Genomic DNA, 23,984 nt, shown 5'->3' on the forward strand with positions numbered 1-23,984 from the left:
TCTTCCTGGGGTATGTGACAAAGAGACTGCTGCAAAAACATGACCATTTGGAGCCCCACACTTCTAAAACAGCTCCTCTTGAAATAATATTCCATATATTTTGTCAAAATATCTAATTTTAAGCAAAAATATCTTTGACTGTGGGGTAGGACAAATCTTAAAATCAGCAAAATTAGTTTGAAACTGTCTTGTAATTTTCTTGAAACTTGGCTTTTTTTACTTTCTCAAAAATGAGTTTTTGCAGAGCAGTTTTACAAAGCAAAATGTCAAAAGTGAATGTGGGGGAGTCGGAACTACAAAAACTTCTCTTTTGCCCTCTGTGTGTTTGGTGAGAATCAACATTTCACAGTGGTGACGTGAGCTGGTCCTTCGGTGTCCTTGCTACAGAACAACCATTGTTCTGCTGCAACAGAACCATGTTTTTGCTTCATTTCTTTCATCTGTGTATGTTCATACTGTAGTCATGTGTTAATGCTGTGTTGGGGAAGACTCTTAAAAGGTTCACAAAATGCATATTTTTTCATCATTTTATTGTTTCTACCGGCAGAGAATCTCAGAATCGATTTGCCTGATTTGTCTAAATAAGCCTTCATACCAGGAGATCCTTCGGAAAACTCAAATGGCACCTCTTAAGAATATCCTGAAAAAACTACCAGAACAACAAATTTACTGTAATTTAATTACTTCTCCATGGTTTTTCTGCTGTCTCTATTTTCTATTCTCTATCCATGCCCTCTTCTTCAACCAGCTTTTGTAATGTATGTTTTTACTGGAAAATTCATAGATAGAGGAAAACATGTCATTTTGAAGGCAGTGTCTGTTTCCTCATCACCATTAATGCTGCCATCACTATCGCGTGGACCATCTTTGCCAAGGGCACTGATGCAACCTTATACAGGCCCTGATGTTGCAACTTAAAACAGTGTGGATGGTCATTTTCATATTCTGGTGCAGAGAACACAGCATTTACTTCCCCAGTAAAGAAAAAGAAGAAAAACTGGAATACTGATTTATCTCAACATTATTGCCATGGTGTGATAATCCACTTCAGATACCCTTGACGGCACCTCTGGACAAGACTGATGTTGCATTTGTTAATAAATTTCAATAGTGTAGTTCTTGAGAAAGGTTAACAAAGTAAACCCTTTTCCATGTGTTTGTACCAGCTGTTAGTAAATGATTATCCTTGATGCTGTTCCATCTGAGGGATCAGAAATCAAAGCTGTCCATCTCAGGATTTTGCCCATAACACATTAAGATTACTCCAGATTTCTTTTCATGCTGAATGACATACTACTTTTGTATCTAATCATGTTCACATTTGCTTGTTGACAATTTACATTATTATTGAGTACTACCCCCTAATCACCCCCATATCAGCATTTTGTGGTTAGTGTTCCTTTTTTTCTCCTTTTGCAGGCCAGAAATACAGGAAACGAACAAAGCAAAATGAACTGAAGAGAAAATATGCTGAACTCATATTGTCTGCAGTGGAACAGAACACTATTTAAATGTAATAAACACCTAATTTTCATGAACTTTTTTTTTTTCAAATTATTGCTTTGTGTATAATTGGGTTGGTTTGTATACACGTTGATTTTTAGCAGACCTTTGCTGTAACTGGGCTGCATTACCACGAAACAAAGTTAGCTGTGATCATTCAGTTACGCTCAGTCAAAGTCTGGAAAACTCTAATTTACTGTCCATTATCCAGAGTAACAATTCTTTTTTTGTTAACGGAAAAGTGCAAGGTGAAAAAGTTAATATTTGTCAGCCACTACAATCTTCTGTGCCATTGTAGCAGTCCGTCCCATCCCTCTTTCTCTCTCCCGCTCTTTCAGTCTTTGCCTTTTCTACAGTTGTGTTATTGTGTAAGTCCACACCTACACATACGCACAAAACCACACACACACACGCACACGCACACACACACACACACACACACACACACACACACACACACACACACACACACACGCACACACACACGCACACACACGCTCTACTCTCTTTGGTGTAAAAGTTGCAGCGGAGCCATCCATCCAAACCTGTAGACCATGAAATTAGGTTAAGACGTAAGGCTGTGAATGACACAGGTGTGGATACAAATGAGAGCATCCGAATGAAGAAGTACAGTTCCGGGACGACTGATACTGTGTTCGTCTCAGGCATTCAGAATTATATTTCATAGCGCCCTCCTTCATTTTATGAAATCCACTTTTTCCTGCTGTGTATTAGTGGTCAAAGCAGGCCTGTGGCACAGATGCCAGGAACCTGGGTGTAGCAACATTAGCAGTTTTGTCAAATTCTGAATCTCATTTCCCTTAAAAATGTTAAAGTCGCCAAAGATTGTCTACACTCCTCCGCTGTCTTGTATAAATCAGAACCTTCCTTTTCTGTTCTTTTCCTTTTTTGGCTTCATTGAGATTCTTCAGTTTTGTTCATTTTTAATCATTTCTTTCTATGTATGAATAAGCTTTAAGGAGGGCACTTAAATTAAAGGATGATGCCTTTTCAGATTGATTCAGAGCACCGTGATACTGTATTGGATATTGATTTGATGTAGACATTAATCCAACAGATTTGCATTCAAAAACAGTGACTTCTCTCAGGAATAGTAGAGTAGATGCGTTTCCCACTGATCGTTATAGTATCATTAGCTAGATTCCCCTACTTCAAAACAATTCCATAGCCAATTAAACATTCGCTGTTAAAATATACTTTTTTTTCCAAAGTTCTTTCAAGTGTCCATCTCAAGCATTCACCTTTATCCTAAACAGCTGATTCTTTTTCAAACGTAGTTTATATATTGAATACCCTACTCAAGACCTCAAGACAACAGTTTACAAAGCAGTGGTGATCTCCTAATGGTTCTGCCTGTCTTTTATGACTATTTTCTATGTTTAGTAATGTGGCACTGTTCCGCCAGGTAGTGTTGGGTTGGGGGCACTTGCATTTTTGCTTTATAAGTCATCATATTTCATTCTTTTTTTTGCTTAAGCAGGATCCGCCTCAGGGGAAAGCGATGCCAATGTTGAACCTAGTTTTGCCCCTTTTTTTTGTGATTTTTAAACCACCTTCTTTTTGTTTAGTTTTTTTCTTTTGGTGAGATGGTTCTGGTGAGTTGGCAGCTCTTGCGCCTTATCCATACAGCAACCTGTCACACAACTGGTCCCCAAAACACTTTTGTCAACACATAAAGGAAATTAAGACTCTTCAGCCAAGCCTGCACAGGAGTTATTTAAAAATGGACCAAGCAACGAATGGTGGGGCAACCTTTCTTGCTATGATAGACACCAGGGAGTGATGTAAAAACAATTAAAGCTGCAAGCAGCGATGAACGGGCCCTCGCACTCATGGCCACCCCCCCCGGGTTCCCCCCCACATTCCTAGGTCAATAATACTATAAAAAGTGCCTTTGCTGTTCACATAAAACTCAACTTATAATCATAAGCATATCAGAAATGACACCAACCACGACTCTCTATGTCAAACCATTCTAAAGTTATGGCAGAAAATAGGAACTATCAGATATCGACCAATAAGATGAAGGGGCGGGGCTAATTTGCACCAATTATGTTCAAGGACTCAAAACCGAGTCCGATGACACCACCCACGACTATGTCAAACCATTCAAAAGTTATGGCAGAAAGTAGGGACTATCAAATATGGACCAATCAGATGAAGGGTGGGTGCGCTTTTTGGTGTCTATCGTCGCCACGGTAACGCTATTGACTGAGAAAAGTAATGCCCATCGTTGCAGGATCGAGACGCACATTTTGATGTATAACACACCTGGGTGCACGTTACGGTTCGGGCCGCATCAACGGCCGAAGAAATGGCATAAATTGCGCCAAAATGACACAATTAATTCAAAATGGCCGATTTCCTGTTCGGTTTCGGCCATGGCCCCAGGAGACTTTTCTTTAAGTTACAAAATGATACAGGTGTGTACCGATTTCCGTGCATGTACGTCAAACCGTATTGTGGGGCTTGAGGCACAAAGTTTTCTAGGGGGCACGTTTAGGGGGGCAAAAAGGCCCTCATTTCGTCGGAAGAAAAACGAGGATAAGAAAAACAAAACCTCCTACAGATACAATAGGGCCTTTGCACTGTCAGTGCTCGGGCCCTAGTTAAGTCTTGAAAAAGTAGTAACCTACTCCAACTGTGGCATGCTGAGAGCATGTCATTGAACATTTGCTGCGTCTCCTCCTTGCTCCACGGTATTCTGATTAAAGCCACTTCAACCTACAGTTGGTTGTAGCTTTGATGGGGACTCCAACAGCTCCAGATATCTGGCATGCTAATATATCTGTTGGCAATTGGAGGTGACTATATTAGCAAATATTTTCAGCTGTATATATTTAAGTGTTTGATTTGATTTTTGAAGATCTTAAAGTGGAAATCTTAGATGTAGCAGCTTTAAAAAATGGGATTTTATTCTTCAAAGTCACTGCTTTGGCCTTACAATGTTGCTCCCTCTTCTCATTTACACTTCCCATGCCACAAGGCTCCAGAAAATGTGTGTGTATATAAATATATATATATATATATATATATATATATATATATATATATGAAAAATACATACTAAACATTTAATTATGTTCTACTGTGATCTCATCCTTGGTACTTGACAAATCAGAGAGCTTATGTTCCCTTTGGTTCAGTAAAATAGATCCAGCTGCCTCCTGTTCACAGGTTTCCTTTCACATCTTTTGTCTGATGGGGTTGATGCTTGATTTGAGATTGTACAGATAAGTACTGTTGATGAACGTCACTCGACACTAACATTTTGACCCTCTAATTGGCCTTTCCGATTCCTTCTAAAGACGTTTTGATCTACGCCCCACTGATAATGTTGTTTGGAATGCAAAATACAGTGATGATTTATGTTTTGTATATTTCTCCTCAAAGAATGGTAATTTTTAAGTCAAAATGTCATTGTAACATTTATTAGGGTTAGGGTTAGTCACCAAATTTTGCACGCAAGCCAGGCCTGGCGAAAAATGAAAGAAAACTTAAAGAAAAGTCTGTTGGCGCCATGGCCGAATCTGAACAGGAAGTCGGCCATTTTGAATTAATCGTGTAATTTTGGCGCAATTTATGCCATTTCTTCGGACGTTAATGCAGCCCGAACCGTAATGTGCACCCAGGTGTGTTATACATCAAAATGTGCTGCTCGATCCTGCGACTACGCGCATTACTTTTCTCAGTCAAAACCGTGGCGACGATAGATGCCAAAAAGCACCCCCCCCCCCTTCATCTGATTGGTCCATATTTGATAGTTCCCATTTTCTGCCATAACTTTTGAATGGTTTGACATAAAGAGTTGTGGGTGGTGTCATTGGACATGGTTTTGAGTCCTTGAACATGGTTGGTGCAAATTAGCCCCGCCCCTTCTTCTGATTGGTCGATATTTGATAGTTCCTATTTTCTGCCATAACTTTTGAATGGTTTGACATAAAGAGTCATGGGTGGTGTCATCGGACTTAGTTTTGAGTCCTTGACTTTTATTGGTGAAAATTGCATGCGCGAGGGCCCATTCATCACTGCTTGCAGCTTTAATTCCTTTTGAGAATGGAGTTTTATCATTGGATTTGACGTCATATCTAAAAGTTTAGCCTTTTAGCCATGATGTAGATAATTCCAAGGGTCTGCAATGACTTAAAGATGTTTATTTGAAAGCCAGTTAATGACCATCAGTTTTGAAGAGTTATTTAAAACATTCGTAGTTTGTTGCATGCCTTAGCCCCATGGTGTAGTCCATTCCAAAGAGTTTATTTTACGTAAAGTTAAGATATTAAGCTTTTATTTTATTTTTGTGCTCAAATAACTTTGAACTCACAATGTTGTTAAACCATCAAAGTGCTGTAGGAAGGGCCTCGGCTTTTGAAAGTTGACACATCTAGAACTGGCCATGTAGGAACACTGTATTGACTATTGCTTTTACCATAATAGGTATTGACTTCCGCGTGAGCAAGGATCTGCTGATATCTGCAGTCCTTCAAACGCCACTGAGTTCTTACGCGTAAAGTTTCTACCTCAATCACCGCAGGTCCATGCTGATATAAAAGACTGCTGAGCACTTAAAAGAGAATAAAGTATGTAAATTGCTGAATATGGTATCAGCTGTATCCGATTTTGATATAAAGGCCCTTTGGGAGCATGTATGGTACATGAAAGAGTGAGTCAAGGAAGAATTTGTGAACTAATGATCCATTCAGTTTTTGAATTAGGTTGTATTTAGGATACTCTGAGGGTGGTGTGGCCTAAATACTAGAAGTGTGAACAGAATCAGAACAAATTAATGTCATTAGAGAATATGGAAATAATTGACTTTGACAGACGTTTAACTCCATTTACATGGGCTGTAAACACAGATACAGGATGATTCTCTTCATGGCTTCAATGTACAGGAGGCATGGGGCGACTGATTTGAGGGGAGAATTAACTCATTTAATGTGTAAGCCGAGCTTGTCTGGATAGAAATTCACACACACACTCAGTTATAAAACACAAGCACTTGTGAGATGTCAAAGGGTCAAGTGGTTTTCAGCGTGCGCTATGGAAAGTCCTGACGTTTGCTACTATTTCCTGATGTGTTATTTCTATTTCAATAGCAGGGTTGCAGACTCAGCTATACATCCCATTGTAGGATTTTTTTCATTTGAATGTCAACACTATTATTACAGCAGGTGACGCAGCAGCAGGCATCTCTCTTCCTGTCTGTCTTCCCTGGCCTTTGTGTGAATCTCCTTCTGCTTTCCATTCCTCAGTTTTATTAAATAGCTATTATTATGTCTTCAAAATGGTGTCCATTTGAAACAGCTTTTCTCCCCTTTTGAAAGTATCTCTTTCTTATGGACTTGGCAGTCGACCACTCTTTCACTCGCTCTGACTTTAATGGGTAAAGCGTAGAAAGTTCCATGCTGTTGTCTCGCCTCTTCCGTCCAGCCGTTGACAGCCAAAGCCTTGACAGTATAGTTTCTGGGTAGGGGAAAAATGGACACTTTGACATTTCACACGCTGAAATGCGGCAGCGCATGGAATTACTACTAAACACTGTTGATTACTGCTTTGACAGCTGATGACCAAGATTCAAGCATCCTGCGCCTGCTGAAGCTCAAACGACGTAAAAATGGGACTCCCTGACATCAAGGTATTCAATGCGATCAAAGCTGAGAGGCAGTTTTTCTTTTTTTGTTCATCCTGTCCTCTTCTGTCTCCTTGTTCCTACTTTCAGCTATATAATCAAGTGCACTTTCTTGCCATCATGTGTGCACAAGTCTGACTGTGGCTTCAACTCTGGCTTTAGTGGTATTAAGAGAAAAACATTGTTGCTAATTCACATGTAGCAATAAAGGCTACATAATTCTGTACATCAAAATTGTCACCAAAATATTTACCGCTAATGTGAGGCCGGAATCTAATTTTCTGGTCTGCATTTCCTGGCAAAGCAGTGGAGACGATGCATAGAAATCAATGGGTGTTTTATTTGGATTTATAGTGATATATTTCATGAGCTTGTAAACTGTAAAGGAGTTAAGTATGAAATATCTACACATCAAATTGTGTGTTCTATCATATAACTAAAGCTCAGCTGCAATATTGACTTGGCTGTGCTTACAAGAACACCGGTACACCTCAACCCAGAACAAGACTCCTATATCAGCAACATTATACATGCAGAGAATTAAAATGTTTAAACTGGTCGTTCATTAGCAAACAGCCTATTTCAGTGTTCCCACCTGGATTTATGACTACTATTCCTCTGCGACAGTCCCAGACTCTCTAGTTTTTCTGTAGTTGTTACAGCTGCCCTTTCTTCTTAGCAAAACGACTTTAGCTCCAGGAAATTCTTTTGTTGTCTTGCATGAACCACATATTGATATGATTCTTTGAGCATCTCATCATATATGAATCTTTATACATTACCACTGTAGAAAATACTAAAAGCAGAATATGTCCATTAAGAACCAAACTCTTTCTTATCTTAAAAAACTTATTTCCATACTATTCGAAAACAGTTGGTTCTCCAACTGCAGGCTTACCTGTGGTTCCTTCAGTTCCATTGTAAAATGGGAGACAGATCCTTTAATTTTTATTTAATTTACTGTCTGACATATGCAATGCACATTTCACAGCGAACTTGGATTTTTATGCATTTATATTTAAGATGTAAGATAGATAAACAGAAAAGTGAACATTGTTTTCATGACTGAATACCATTATTTAAACAGATTGATAAAAGCATTCAAAAGCAGGTGTCATGTCTGAAAAAGGCCACATATGCCGTTCACTGTTATTGTCTTTGCAAAGTCATTGGCTGAGTTTAAATCATCACCTAATTTATCAAATTTGTCATCTGGAATGAACCAGATTATCAGTGTGGATCCAGACACTATATGTAAAAGGTATATGCAATTTATAAAAAAGCATAGTATTTATTGAGCTGGTGTGGTTATCTGACAGAGAATTATTCTACATTAAGCAAATATAATCTCATAGTTATGAACCAATGTATGCAACATTGGCCGTGTTATAAATGTATGAAATATGAGTCTCGTCACTGTGGAAGTGCAGAATTCATTTTGGCACTGCTAAGCTTTTTAATATGATTGTCACTAATATCATTCATATTGGCAAAATTTCCAGTCGAGCGGTTGAATATTCTCATATCCGGTGAGACTGGGAACTGAACTCTTTCTTCCAAAGGGGAACAGCAATATTGCATGTCTTTTGAGTTTATGCAAAGCACTTCAGATTTTCTTCCAACAGCACTCACTCAGAGCAGCCATGGCAAATATCATTAAATGCCCGGCTAACACCCTAACCCTTCTACACACAAACCCACACACAAACAAACGCATACAAGAAAAAACCCTCTCCCTTAATGCAACCACCCCCCCGTTTCCTGGCTATCATTTTGTGGCAGTGCACAAAGAAAAGAGTGCATTGATGTGCCAAAGTAAGCAACCATTTCACAGAGCAAGTCTCTGCAGCACACTGTCCCTGAATGGGAATCGCTCGTTTCACCCGGTCGCCTTGCCTTCAGCAGACTGGTCGGTCGGAAGCCCCCGCTGGTAAAACGTACGAGGGGGGGGCGGACGCAGGAGTTGGGACCCCGGTCAGAGCTCAGCAGGTGGGAAATAGGAACTCCTCACGCTGCTCCTACATGCACTTGCCACTGCTGCTACTGCTCTCCCTCATGCTCTCCCCCACTCTCTGACATACATATACACACAGCTTTTCTCCGCACGTGAGACGCTAATAATAACTTTGGTATTCTGGCGAGTCAGCAATCTTTCCTCAGGCACAGATAAAAAAGTACAACACAGTCCCTTTATTGAGTCTGAGATCACAAACTGTGGAGTTCACAGAGCGGAGGTCCGAGCCAACCTGCATTCAAGCCACTGTCAACACAACATGTGGCCACTAGATCAAGTGCTTCGTTCAAAGCAGGTGCGGAAAACTAATAAACAAGACATTTATGATATCCGCATGGATATGCTGAACAGGAAATCTGAGTTTGAAAGCAAAGTTTTATTTGTCTCTGAATGTTTTCAGCTGTTTTCATGTAAATTGGACCAGATGTTTTATATTTCGCACCTTTACTTCTACTACTATTATACTGTATGTCAAACTCTTTAAATAAACACCATCAACATCTGGTTTAGTTGTGAGATCAGTGTCCTGTGTTAATCATGGATTGGCGGTGGTGGGGCCACATTATTCAAACCATGTGTAGCATGTTCTTGGAGCACTTGAATTATGATGTTTAAGTGGAAATAAGAGAAAAACTTAAAAGAATGTAACATGAAACAGAACATTTTTCTGGGAATTTATGGCCCTCCTTGTCTGATTTTGTTTCTTTTTATTAGTTTTTATTATGATAATACACTCTTATCTTGGCTAATCATGGTTGTTTCTTTATGGCTGCTCCGGCTTCCTTCCAGTCTAAAAACATGAGCGTGAGCGGTTGTTGGTCTCATTTGTCTCCACATGTCCCTTTAATGAACTGTAACCGTGCTCACCCTCCCCCCGACCCCTGGCCTGATGACAGCTCCTTATAGGCCTCTCTGACCCTGAACAGGATGAAGGAGGTATAGAAAATGAATGGCTGAAAAAATAGATGCGGGTGCCATAAATAACTAGAGCCCGGCAAACTGATATCGTGTATGAGCTTGGCTGCTACGGTGGCGCGAGATTATCTACCGTGATTTTGATTCATTCTCAACATAGCAAGTTTGCATCCGTTACTTTTCTGCCTCTCCGTTCCTGCTTGTTTTGTTCTTGATTTCAGAACAGCAGCAGCAAACAAACGTAGTTCCTGTCTCTCTACTTCACTAATGTCATGTGTAGGCCTACAGTTGGTAAAGCTGTTCATTGTCTTTACAAGTACTAGTCGTATTGCTTTCACCCTCGCGATGCAAAGCAATACGTAAATTGATGCGCAAGTTAATTTGTAAATTAACAAGTAGATGAGTGTGCCTAAAAATGGTTGTGGATAACAAGCCTGTGAGCTAGCATATGATTTCACGATTGCAGACAATGCAAAGGGAGACTTTACCTACAGCTTTGTAAATCTCGAAGAAAAAAAAAAAACAGAATGCATTTGGTGATGTCTGCCTGTGTGCATCCAGTTTTACACATGAAACTCCATAAAGTGCTTAGTATCTGGCCCACGGGCTGGTGCTGGGCTGCTGCCAGAGCCACTTCAGACCTGGTTCACCTTTGGAACCCTCTGAGAATTGGTTTGAGTTTGACCAGAAAATGAGAAATAAAAAAGGTTTAAATGGAGTTTTCCAGGTGTCCCTAAGGTTTTAGGAAGTATTTTAAAACAAAGCCTCAAAAGTCTTTGCTTTGGTTGATACCAGAATTGAGTAAAAAACATGTAGGCATTACCTTATCCAAGTAATTAATCATACAGGGCCTTCGAATGTTCTATTTTAAACACAGCTTCCAGCCGTTTCCGTGTTTTGGATTCTGTTCAATCCATTCACCTTCGTATGAACTGCATCTGCCAGGTCCAGGTCTAGCAGACGTATTCTGTAAGCAAAGTTTTCCATCTTTTGGTTTCTGACTCCCCTCTCTGTCAGTGCCTAAACCCCTCCACCTCCCAATCCTTCATGTGAGCGAAACACATTCCATCCAGCTACTTCATCTGCCCTCTCCATACTTCACATGTTCTCAAATTTATTTCTCCCTATCTCTCTTCCCTGGTCAGCCCACTTCCCTCCCTACATCTAGTCTATCTCTGTGCTGCTCTCCTTGCTCGGTGACAGTCTCATCACACTCTATCAATCAGGCTTCTGAGACCCGGGCGCATTGCAGCTCTGCATCCCACAGTCCCAGTCTGGTCCCATCAGTGCCAGTCTCCCTCTCGCCCTCAGTCACTTTAAAATGGTTTAGGTTGCCAGATATAGTCTGTTCCCTCTGCACAGCTGCAGGTCAGGAGATGGGAGGGATTGAGCTGAAGTGGAGACTCAGCTTAGCGCTTGATTGGATATCACTTGACATATACTCTGGGCTGTCTCAGCACTCAAGTGAAGCAATTCCTCTTTTAAACAAAGATGGATATTTGGAGACATGCTCAGCTTAAATCCTTGGTTGACAAACTTGAAGGATTTAATAAAAGAGCACAGGAGCACCCTTAATGTGGTCCAAAACTAAGCAAATTATACTCATCTTTGCGCCTAATAAAACTATATAGTTACTTAAGTTACCGTACACACTTGTCTTAGGGACCTTAAGTCCTAGGTGACTGCTAATCTTTTATTTGATATTCTCCTTTGTTCTGTTTTTATTAGCTTAAGTTTCATTCATTTATCTAAGCTCTACTGTATTTAAACACTATTTTGTATTTTGATTCCATTTGTTACATCAATTATTGTTTTGTTTTTAAGACTCAGTTTGCTCTGTAAAGCACTTTGTGTTGCACTTGATAAATAAAGTTGAGCTGAGATGCAAAATAGAGGTCAGAGGAGTGTAGTTGTCATTGTCTTACCTGGCTCAGGCCTCATCCTGTGGTTGACATCTCAGGAAAGAGATCTGCATTAAGAAAGACAGAGAAGGAACAACACCTTAATCAATTAGGCTTAATCACTGATATATGTGTAAAGAAAGTTGTATTTTAACTGACTACATAACACTTTCCTTAAGAAAACATATTGTTGCTTCAGTTAGTATCCAAGAATATACAGAAAATCCAGAGAAAAGATGCGCAGAGCATTTTTCTAGAAAAATCGAATGTACAGTCATGAATAGCATGCCCATAATTATTGATTGTCTTTGAGAATAATAAAAAACAAGTGTAATTATAGTTCCCTTTAAATAGTAAAACAAATTATGGAACCGAAATATGACAAAACTATCCCTTTATTCTGTGCAGTGTGTCGGGGAGATTGTGTTCATTCGCAAATGCCTAATATTCTCGTGAATGATTAGCTGCTTTTTTTAAACAAAACGGAGACATTTGTTTTTGGTGGCTAAAAGATTTTCTAATGTATTTAATTTTAAAGCTGGACAGTCTTTATTTTTGACTCTTTATCTATTAAAACAATATTTTAGGGGTTTTGTGGTCGTCAAATAAGATGATAAGGAATGATAATTATGAATGCTATAATTGGAGCGGACTATCTGCCCAAAACCTATCATTCGAGTTTAATTCAGAGTTAATTTTCTCTGAGAATGTAGTCTGCTGATTTGTTTTTGAATGCAAAAGCAGAAGTCCGGGGACAAAAGCTAATCTCCATAAACTGATAACTGTATATAAATATGCAGCATCTTCAGGCACGGATGATTTGTGTCTGTCTGCCTTTATTCTGCATTGTCTGAGTTGCATTGTCCAATTCTATTTTATTATTATTAAAGTTATTGGCAGGGTATTTAGCACTGTTGCCACAAAGCTAAAAGGTTCAGGGCCCAAGTCTCACCAAAGGCCTTTCTGTGTGAGATTTTTGACTCCCACTTCCCCCCCCAAACATAGAAGCTAGGGTAACTGCTGATTGTAAATTGTCTTTCGGGAATGATTGTGAGTATGCATATTTGTTTTGTTTGTTACTGTGTGGTCCTATGATGGACTGAGCGTAGGACTACAAGTTGTACCCATAGACTGTAAAAACAATGGACAAACCATTAAGTAACGTGACCCACTGGTTCCTGAAGAGCAGTTTTGAAACCTCTTTTTCCTCATATTGCCTGGGATGCTGATGGGAACACACACCTACTGTATGTCAATCAAATGTAGTTGATAAGTTTGGTAGCATAACGATTATGAAAAAAGAAGCAATATTGGCTAACATTTGGCTAAGCTGACTGTCAATCTATCATGTTAGAAATACATTTCTTGCTTTTTTATAAATTATCCCAGCATGGTACAAAAATATTTACAGCCCCTCAGAATCATCATGGATGTGAAATCAAACAATTGAGAGTGAAACAGTTTTTTGCTCTGAAGTCGGACATTTTAAAATGGGAGTCAATGGAAAGTGCCTCTCTCTTTAGGAGCCATCCTGCAACAATTTATTATTTCAGGTGAGACTCACCTGATGGCAGCTGGGATAGGCTCCAGCAGAACCGCATGACCCCAAAAGGGACTAAAACCTTTATAGAAATTGACTGAATGATTTATTTTCCTTACATATAAACTATTAGTGTTTCTTCATTTTAAAGAAATCATAGTTCCATGTTATTTCAAAAGAGGACCTCACTCCAAGCCTGCAAGCTTATTTATGGTTTCTATGGTTTCCAAAAGTAGAATGGACAGAGGCTCCTCTCTTTAGGAAGCAGCTCCCAGTATGTGTTCAGGAGGCAGGCACCCTCTCTACCATAAAGATTTAACTTAAAACGTTTAGATTTATGACTGGCTCAGGTGACCCTGAACCATCCCTTAAGTTGGGCCTTAAGATTCTGGGGAACCTCCTATGATTCACTGAGGTCTTTCCTCATGCTGCTTTCTTTACTCCTCTCGTATGTATATGCCATTGTAACTGCAGTTAACTCTATTTCTCTTTAGTGTCTCATAGGTAGATAAACTAAACGTCACGTTTCTTTCTGGTCCTCCCAACCAGGAGGCAAATGGTTGCCTTTCATTAGTCTGGCTCTGGCGGGGGTTTCTTCTTGTTAATAGTGAGTTGTTTCTCTCTAGTTTCGCCTCGTGCTTGTTCAAGATAGCAGACTGCACCAAAGTGAAGAGGATTGGACTGTATGTTAGACTACAAAACACATGATTGATTTATATTCAAAGGGCCTTGAAGACTTTTATTATGAATGGATTAGGGCTGGGCGATATATCGAGATTTTAATATATATCGATATATTTTCAAACGCGATATGGTACGAGACAATATCGTTTATATCGATTTAAAAAAAATATATATATATATATATATTTTTTTTTTTTTTACATTTTTTTTTAATGATTTTGATATAGCTTATTTTGTGACAAATTGACTTGAATGTTTTATTTGAGATTTGCACAAATGTTTTGTTATTTGCACAACTGTCAACCTCAGTGGAAAAGTCTGCCTGTTACTGTCTACATTGTATTAATTACAGTGTATTTTAATTTAATTGTTATGCAGGAAAGGGATATTTGTTTTATTTTATTCAAGAAGCATTTTTATTCTATATATGCAGGCAGTTTATTTTTATTTCATTTGTTTTATACATTTTGATATTGTGCAGACCTCTGTTAATAAAGGAACCTGTGTGACATTTGGCACGAGGCTTTGTATTAAAACTGACTGTTTTTTTAAGGGTTTGCCTCAGAAAAAAATGAATCTAACAGAGATGCTATGCTATAATGCTTTGGGGGAAACCCCAATTAAGGCACAGAAAAAATATCGAGATATATATCGAGTATCGCCATTTAGCTAGAAAATATCGAGATATGACTTTTGGTCCATATCGCCCAGCCCTAGAATGGATGATATACAATTGAAAGTAATTGAATGACTTGCATCTAAATTAAATTACTACTGCACAGAAGACTAAGTCTAAATCCTGATAGTAGGCAACAGGATATCCTTTGGCTACATCAGAATCACACATAAACATTGTCCCCAGAGGCTAAGTCAACAGTAGCTAGCCTCAGGGTTTCCAGATTGCAGCAAAGCTTCACTGACATTTAATTGCATTAGTTTTACCATGCTCATATACAAATGACCATAATTACCCAGGTGACAATATGGCTGCTTCCTAGTTCCTATAACCTGACCTCATCACTTCTGTGTTTTGTTGAGCTCCTTGTTATCTGAGTTCTGTCTGTGCACTCTTTTTATGCTAATGAATCCACAAATTAAATTGTAGAACAGGCGAATATTGAGGCGCTTGCCGTTTTGATGTGGTAAGGAATACTCAATTAGGCTGGATTTGGCCTCTTCAATTATATTCTCACAAAAAGGTATTTGTTCAGTAGCAACAAAGTCTTAGAGGGACTACGTTATCCAGCAACAACCCGTGATGGGCGAGCAAAGATAAAAATGTCAGAAACAGTGTGACAGGGAGCAGGGGGAAGAAAAAAGAAGAAGAAAAAGAAGGGGGAAAAAAAGATCAAGTGAGAAAGTGACAGGAAAGCTATCGCACCGGAGCTCGTCTGCAGCAGCCATATTTCATTACACAGCACCAAAGCTTAGGAGGCAATCAAGCATATTTAGCCATCCTCATACTGGTCCCCCTCCCTTCACCCTCACACACACACACAACCCGCCCCCCTCCAAGCAATTATTACTCCCCAGTTTTTTACTGTGCTTTGCCATGAGGAAAATGAACTGCGGTACTTATCAGCTCAATGCATACACAAGTGACTGGGGTAGAGCGTATTTAGGTATGCACACTGTATGTGTGAGGATGTGCAAGATTACGCTCCTGTTTATGGTTTAGGGTGGAGGGTGTTGCAGGCTGACCAGTAGCTATAGCTATATATGACTATAGGTTAACCCAATCCCATTAGTCCAGTAACGTCAGCACATTTAGGCACAGCGGGCGGAACGAGGAGGAGATACAGAGATAACCATAAACATGTCACCAAAAATGCGATGTTATTTGCATTCATATTGGAAAGAGCTAAATTGATGCGAGGTCAAACAGGGAAGGTGAGGGTTTATGACCTGTGCATAGCTCTGCTGTCAGCAGCTCTGATCTATCGGACCGGCCAGCCTTGTCAGGCTGTACGCCTGATTATATTATCATGGCTGACGATCAATGTGAATGAATGATCGCTCTTCCAAATAAGGGAGCAGAATGAATAAAACAGAATGCAAACAGCGCTCTCTTTAATCTACGGTGAATGGAAGTGGAAGCCTGAAGTCATCTCTTTAAATGATAAATTGGATGCCAGTGAAACACAAAACGTTTCAAAGATATCTTGGCTGCGTTTTTATCTCTTTTTTTCTCAATCAGTGAGTGTGCTTTTAAAAATATAATTTCATACATTATTCAACAGTAATGAAGTTAAATTGCTGCACCGTTTAAAAAAAAACAAAAGAACAAAACAAAAAGACTGTTTTTGAGCTGCTAATATCGACTAATTTGGGCGGCACATCCGTCCTGCAGCATCCGTCTCCATCTGGGGACTGATTTTTTGGGGGGGGAGAAAGTGGTTCTCCATTTGTGAGATGCTTCATTTCTGGGCGTCCTCCCCAAGTCCATAACTCAACGTCCCTCTATTGCTCCCGTGCGACGGGCTGTCATAATCATTGGTGTTATGCTACCTCAATGGGTCTGATTTACAAGTCTGGACATGACATCAGTTCTGCGCCAAGGGGTAAACATGAAGGGCTGTGTGCTGTCGCAAAGCTGACTTCCCTCCTCGTTCTTTTTTAACAAGGATGGGGGACTGATATTGAAATTAGGAAAGCCGCTTTGATTGAGGAAAACAATTTTTGGAATTTAATATGCATAAATTCTTGATATGTATCTGATCTATTTTTCTTTTATTCTGGATTCAAGTCTATCTTGTTAGAAAATTGTAATAATTTGTTCTTAAATCTCAGGTTTGACTGACTCAAAGAGATGGAACATTATCTCAACCAAACCTCAAAGGCTTTAATCAAAGTGAGCCAGACTTCTCTTTCTTGATCCTTGAAGTGAGGTAAACGTAAAGTAAAACCAACATTTCTTCCCATTCTCACCGGGGAATAAGGAGTGAGGTTATTTTAAGCCCTCCTCCGAAACAAAATCAACATAATGCTCATTTAAGACTGTGAGATCTTAGGAGCCCCTAGTCTTGTTTAATCAAAGTACTGTAATTATTTTCCAGTGGTTTTATGACGTCACAAACAGAAACCACAGTGACTGATTAATCAGTTGTACCATTTAACAGAATTCCATTCAGTTTAGGTTTGAGAGAGAAGGATTCCTGGATTCTTCCACATGTATCTCAAAGAGGTTGGGAAATACATTTGGATGCTATTAAAGCTTTGATATAACAACAAAACTAGCAATGCACGAGCCTGACCAGAGGTGAAAGTAAGCTGGAACTGGCCAGAACTTCGTATGGTAAAAGATTCTTTGTGGAAAGCTGTAAGACAAGAGAACCGTCATTTATCATAATCTCTCTCAAAGACGTTTTTTTTAAATGACTTGACTGGAATACAGCTCTTGGTCCATGCACAATCCCCACAATGAAATCAATGGCGTAATCATAGAGACAACATTTGTTTTTACTTTCAAACCAGAACAATGTGCCTCTTAGGAAGATTACGAACCAAATATGTTACTCACTTCAGTCCAGTGATATCCATTCCAACTCAGTTCTGTCACGGTTTTGTCATGTTTTTTGTATTTGCATCAAGTTTTATTTTAAAATCCCATGTCTTGTGTTTTAGTTTTGTCTTGACTTCCCATGTTCCCATCTGCCCTCATCGTTTGCAGCTGTGGCTCGTCAATCCCTCCGTGTATATCGTCTTGCCTTTCCTTTGCTCCCTGCAGATCCGTACGGTTCCTGTGTCATGTCATGTTTCTGGAGGGGGGGTTGGTAAAGTTTAGCTCCTTGTTTTTTGTTGATTCTTTTTTGTAATTCCTGCTCAGCAGTGGTTTAAGTTAATACACCACCTTTTTTAGAAGTCCTGCTGCCTCCGTCTCCTGCATCTGGGTCCTACTCATCCAAACCCTGATAAATTTGCATTTATTCAGATCAATACATGAATAATCCCCAAAGGAAAATGATATGCATTTATATCGAAGATTGAATTGGATTCCTGGTGGAATACAGGCCCTAACCCACACTAAACCTGTGTGCAACATGAACATGGCACAATTATGTGAGTAGTAACAACACCAACAAGAAGAACAGATTACAGGCCATGAAGAATTATTTTGGACTCCATCAGTCACACTGTCTGGAGCGTGCTGAGGAACTAAAGCTAATCACCTGCGAGCCACGTTACAATATAAGATTACAAGTATAGATACACAGACTGATCTGATGCAGTTTTGTTACCAGGGCCAATACTGGCTGGATATAAGTGTTTATTTTTTTCCATGGCTTTTGCACTTTAATTGCCAATTGTTCAACTTAAAAACAACAAACAGCAACAACCACCTCCCTTATTTTAAAATATTGCAATCAATATCAATTATCGACAATATATCAGGGCTATAAAAAAAAAGGCTGGTTTGGGCATCTCTAATTACGAGAAATTAAATCTACTTTTAAACCCAGTAAAAATGCTTGTTGATTGATTTTGAAGAAATTTGTGTCACAATAGGAAACTTTGGTTCACATGGAAAATTCACATACTTTTAGCCTTTCAAACCGTTTGGTTGTGCAAAAAGAAGTTCATAGTAGTTTGCATCTGGACTTTAAAAATATTTTTTTCACCTTGTGGCCGCACCCGGCCCTTTCCTTAACCCCCATTCCCTCCATAATATTATATTAGCCCATATTCATCCACCTACTGCACCTGCTAAGTGATAGGTGACATAAATCAATTTTTATATACACACACACAATAACAGTTATATGCAGCTTCCAGACGCCTTGCTGATAGCTGCCATTTCTTATCACCCCGGCTGAAAATAGCAGCGTTATGAAGGCACTTTTGCCAGCTGACTAAATGGAGGAGACAGAGAGAGGTGGTGCAATTTTTTATTCTTTTTTTTCCTTTTTTCCTTAAATTGCTTAAGCTGGCCATAAAACTTTTTCTTTGAAAATTGAAATATAGTACAGAGGAAAAAAAATAAAGATGCCTTGATGACACCTTTCATCTCTATTGTTGTGGATTTTTAATCCTCATACTGCTGCCGAGTGTGGTGAGTGCGTGTGGGTCTGACATGCAGACAAAAATCCTCTGCTTCCTTGAAACTACAGAGCTCAAATTGAAACATAACATTCACTTTCTGCACTCTTTTCTTGCTGCCAGTGAAGAAATGGATTCTGCAATTCTGCCATCTGTGATATTGAGTCTTTTTAATGAATTAACTCTTTGTAAATTGTTTATTCTTTGTCCCGCTGAGCTCCCGCATTTGTGACGAAATGACACTGTGGTTAATGAACAGAGCTGGAATGTGCTTTCATAAGTGTAAATTGTCTAGGTGTCACCATCGTAGGGAGAGCCCATCAGCAGACAGCGTGATGTTGTCAGACCATTTGACAGACAACGGCGCAGCAGGAGGGTGGTGGTGGTGGTGGGGGGGGTTGGTTGGGGAGGAGTGGAATCCAGCACTTGAGAGCCAAGAGACACTTTTTCTTTCACTCTCTTGCTCCCCAACTGCTCCCAGTGCAAAGAGACACGGGCCGCTGCACAGACAGATGGCGAGGAGGTGTGCGTATGTGTGTGTATATAATGCACAATGTGTGTGTGTGGTGGGTGGTAACGCCATTCGGCTTTGTAAAAGTGTGAGAGATGGAGCGTGAGAGGTATAAGGGGAGCAAACGAAGCACTGTGGAACTGTGTGAGGGAGAGAAAGAGAAGAGGGGACTTTTTTTTTCACCCAGCCGTTAATCCACTTTTTTCCATACGTACGGTATACACCATATCAAAATAGCTTTTATACTTCATTACAGCAGCAATAAAAGTTAATTTGCTCTGTCACTTTGCATCCACCTGTCATACTGCACAGTGAAGATGCTGCAAGGAAGGCAGCTCTGCTGATGATGGGAGGCACATTCACCGGCGGCTGTGTGTGGACACGTAAAGGACGATTTGATATTGACAGACTGCCATCTACTGGATTTTACTGTAACGTCAAGGTAAACTATTTTATTATCGCCCCCATCTTCTCAAATCCAGTTTGTGCACACATTTATTTTTCCTCTAATGATTCCCGGTGACGACGTCGACAAAGCTTCACAGAGTCAAAGCGCGACGCTGAACCTCTAATCTACATGTTTGGTTCTTCTTTCATGTGCACTCATCTGACAAGTTAGGTCCTGCTGAAAGGAACCCTCTGGGGTTGAATTTTTAAGTGTTCCGTTCTTCAAACATGAATTGAAAATGGAGAAAATAGCTGAAATGTAATCTACAAGACCGTTCAATAAGATTGATTGTGCATGAAAATGAATTTGATGTTTGAATATTCTTAATTTGCTGATACTCGTCCAGCTTTTGAAAAGCAGGAAGAAAGAGGCTTTAGTTCGATGTAAAACCAACCCCTAAATTAGATACTTAAAATCAATATAAATGAAAATAAACCAGCTGTGAAATAAATTATAATAAACTGATTGCTGTCATTTTAACAATGTGTCTTCAGGCTTCCTCAGATGTTCATACAGTTGAGACTTGTGACATAGCACCATCTTGTGGTTAGATTATGTGGATAAAGTTTGGCAATAACACCAGTTTATGATGAGGAAACAGGCATATATTTAAAAAAAGAAGAAAATATGACGACTAAATTTGAAGCACACATCATTTAATTTATTGTTCAAACTGGCGAAATGTAATTCCTACAAAATAAAGGCTCCCAATTTAAGGATGCGTCTTATTTCTTTGGGAAAAGGTGGAAATACATTTACACATTGTTGAAACAGTAATATGCAATGATAAATGATGTGTTTAATCATGTGTGTCACCAGTAATCAGTTCTTTTTGTTCAGCATTTGTATATGCATTTACAATAAGACCCTACATACATTTCCAAAGGCACAGGACGAGTAGGAGCTGTGCAGTTTTCAGTAATATGCTCCGGATTAGGGGCCCTGCATAGCTCAGATGGAGCGGGCCCAACATATTAAGAGGCTATCGCTCTCGTGTGGGGTGCAGGTTCGAATCCTGGTCTGTCGCCCTTTACTGTGCATCCCCCCCCCCTCTCTCTACCCACGTTTCCTGTCTAGCCATTTTGAAATAAAGGCCAAAAGATTTTTTTTTTTAAATAAAGAAATATGCTTAGGATTTAAATACCTCCAAAGCGCCTTGAGACAAATCCGTGCATTTCATTAAACACGCACACACACATACTGTCTCGGTTTCTCTGCACACAAATTGTTTGCAGAGGAAATCCAATGAATTTTCAACGGCTGTTTCCTCATTATCATAATAACAATGTAATGTTAAATAATTAGCTTCTTTATTACAACAAATTACAAAAAGCTGCAAAATTGATCCTGCAACACATCCTCTGAACAACCCACTGCAGCTGATTCAAAGTCAGCGAGCACACATTGTGGGAAGCAGCTGCTGTATTTAAGTTTGTAATTTGGAGGTTATCTTAAGTTATCTTTTCCTCTTTTTTTCATATATTCTTGATGTTCTATGGGCAGTACTTCAACCTCTAATCCCGTCTGTTTGTGGCTTAGCGGAGACTCATCCTGGGACACCGCGAGCTGCTATCTGACCTGAAACAGATTTGATCCATATTCCAAAAGCATATCTGTCTTTTTCAGACGGCCGGTTTTCAAAAGAAATGTGTCAGCAGTCTGGGGATTATGCTTTTTTGCTAATCACCAAAAGACCCGACCTGGCTGGCGTTTCCCCAGTCCGACAATGCTGTGCATCGGGCAAAAAGTCCTTTTCCCATTTAGATACTTATTTTGATTTCCGCTCCCTCTTTTTGTATTGCCACAATCAGATTTATTAACTATTAACTTCACGCTCTGCTGACTTACAAGATAATATTATGTAAATGAAAGGCGACTTAGCAGGAAAAATTCAAAAGGTGGACTAATTTCACATCCTTGTTCTACTGATGCGGATCAAATGGACTCATCATCATTCATCTAGATGTGCTCTTCTGAGAACGAGCACGGAGAGTCGGTGCAGATTTCTTCATTTCTTTCAAAGAGCTGCAGTTCAATGAGCAATTCTCTCTGTCAGGCTTGCTCCAATATGCAGGAAATGCCTCCTCCTTGCATGTACTCCATACAATATGGACTTCTTTCCATCCATCCGTTTACCGCTCCTCATACGAGTTCCGGTCAAGCAAGGAGCCACACACCTCTGTCTTTTCCCAAACAGCTCTGCCAGTCCTCTCTGGAAAATCCCAAGGTGTTGCCAAGCTATGAAGAGATATCTCAATAGCGTGTCATGGGTCTTCCGTGAGTCCTTATCATGGATGGGAATGCCCAAAACGCATCCTGACCACGTGTCGACCCGCCTCACCTGGCTCCTCCGGATGTGGAGAAGCAACGATGACAGAGGACGACAGGAGCTCCTCAACCTATGTTTCATTGTGTTTGTGATGACAAATATACAAATATCTTCTTTTTTCTACAGTTTTAGGTTGTTTTTTTTGTTTTCAATGTGAACTAAGTGCTGCTGAGCGTGCTCGAGTGTAAGCACACCGCCACATGTGGGATGAGTGAGATGGATTCCTGATATCACTGACAGTTATGTGGGCCGTGCCCATAACCACAACTCCCCAACCACAGCTTATTGCAGGGTGAAGATAAGCAAGATATATTCGGAGGTTTGCACAAAGCCACTGGACTACGTAATAATTCATTGGCCAAAAAGCCATCCGTGTACTGGCTGTGCAATATTTATACCTGGCTGAATGTATTTCCTCAGCTACATCACCGCATAGGCTCAGGTCAGGGATTTTTCTCTTCTCAGAGCAGGTTTTAATATTTGAGTTCTCGGTTAAATCGGGGGCAATAATGCTAAGAAGTTGCTCCTCATCACACTATAGCTGCTTAGAATTGATATATGCGGTTCCAGTGCCAATAGCTGATTTGAAAGTTTTCCTAAATTGCTGTTTTTTTATTGCTTACACTTAAAAGCTGTCCACATTTTCAACTATCTGGTGCATTAATCTGGCACTAAAACTATATTATAGAAATTATAATTAGAGGAATTCGGTAATACAATGATATTTTACATTATTACTACATTTAATGGACTGAAAACCATCCTGCAGGTAATATAGTTTATGTCTGATATCCTCACATGCTTTATGAACAATATGCTGTCAAACTACTGTGAACTGTTTTTTTTTTTTAATTTGTCCTTTTTTGCGTGATCATTTTCATATGTCTCGTTTTAATCATATTGTCTCCCCAAGTTATTTTCTCCTTTTTCAGAGAGGTTTTATATAACAAATAAAGGTTCCAAACTTAAAAAAAATAAAAAATTAAATGATGCTCTGAAGCCTCAGAGGCTTAATGAGATACATAGAGAAATAAAAATAATCAAAGATTTAAAAACCCCTCTGAGAGATATTGGCCCTTTTATGAAGTTTCAGATTTTTTGTATCTGAAACTAAAAAGCTATAATGTCTCAGTTCAAAACACTGTAAATGAAAGAATGTTTTTAATGTTTAGTTTTTCTTTGTTTTGCGACCTGAGAAAAGAACAGAAATGATGTGACAGTTTCCACACTAATTGAAACTATTTTTTTTTTGACAACCATCATGTAATTTGAACTATTGCATCTTTGAATTTTGCAATTATGGCACAAATACAGAAGGTGTCATCACGTGACGTTTGAGGCGGTCACTTTAAGACAAGAATTTAGTTGATGTTTTCCCTTCTCATTTAATTTCTAGCGATGGAAATAACAGATTCAGATCATTTTCAGTTTTACAAAAGTTTGAGGCTC

The 23,984-nt window shown here is 39.4% G+C and overlaps 1 protein-coding gene across 11 annotated transcripts in view; it reads right to left on the minus strand.

Moving 5' to 3' along the window:
• The window catches only part of LOC133419940 (receptor-type tyrosine-protein phosphatase delta-like), a 441,109-nt gene that overhangs the window by 226,498 nt on the left and 190,627 nt on the right, over nt 1-23,984 (minus strand). For all 11 annotated transcript variants that reach the window (XM_061709430.1, XM_061709428.1, XM_061709424.1 and 8 more), the window contains exon 7: nt 12,011-12,054. The gene's annotated coding sequence lies outside the window, so the exon portion shown is untranslated. The remainder of the gene's footprint in view (nt 1-12,010; nt 12,055-23,984) is intronic.

This window comes from Cololabis saira, chromosome 20 (assembly GCF_033807715.1).
Source record: "Cololabis saira isolate AMF1-May2022 chromosome 20, fColSai1.1, whole genome shotgun sequence".
Classification (NCBI taxonomy): Eukaryota; Metazoa; Chordata; class Actinopteri; order Beloniformes; family Belonidae; genus Cololabis; species Cololabis saira.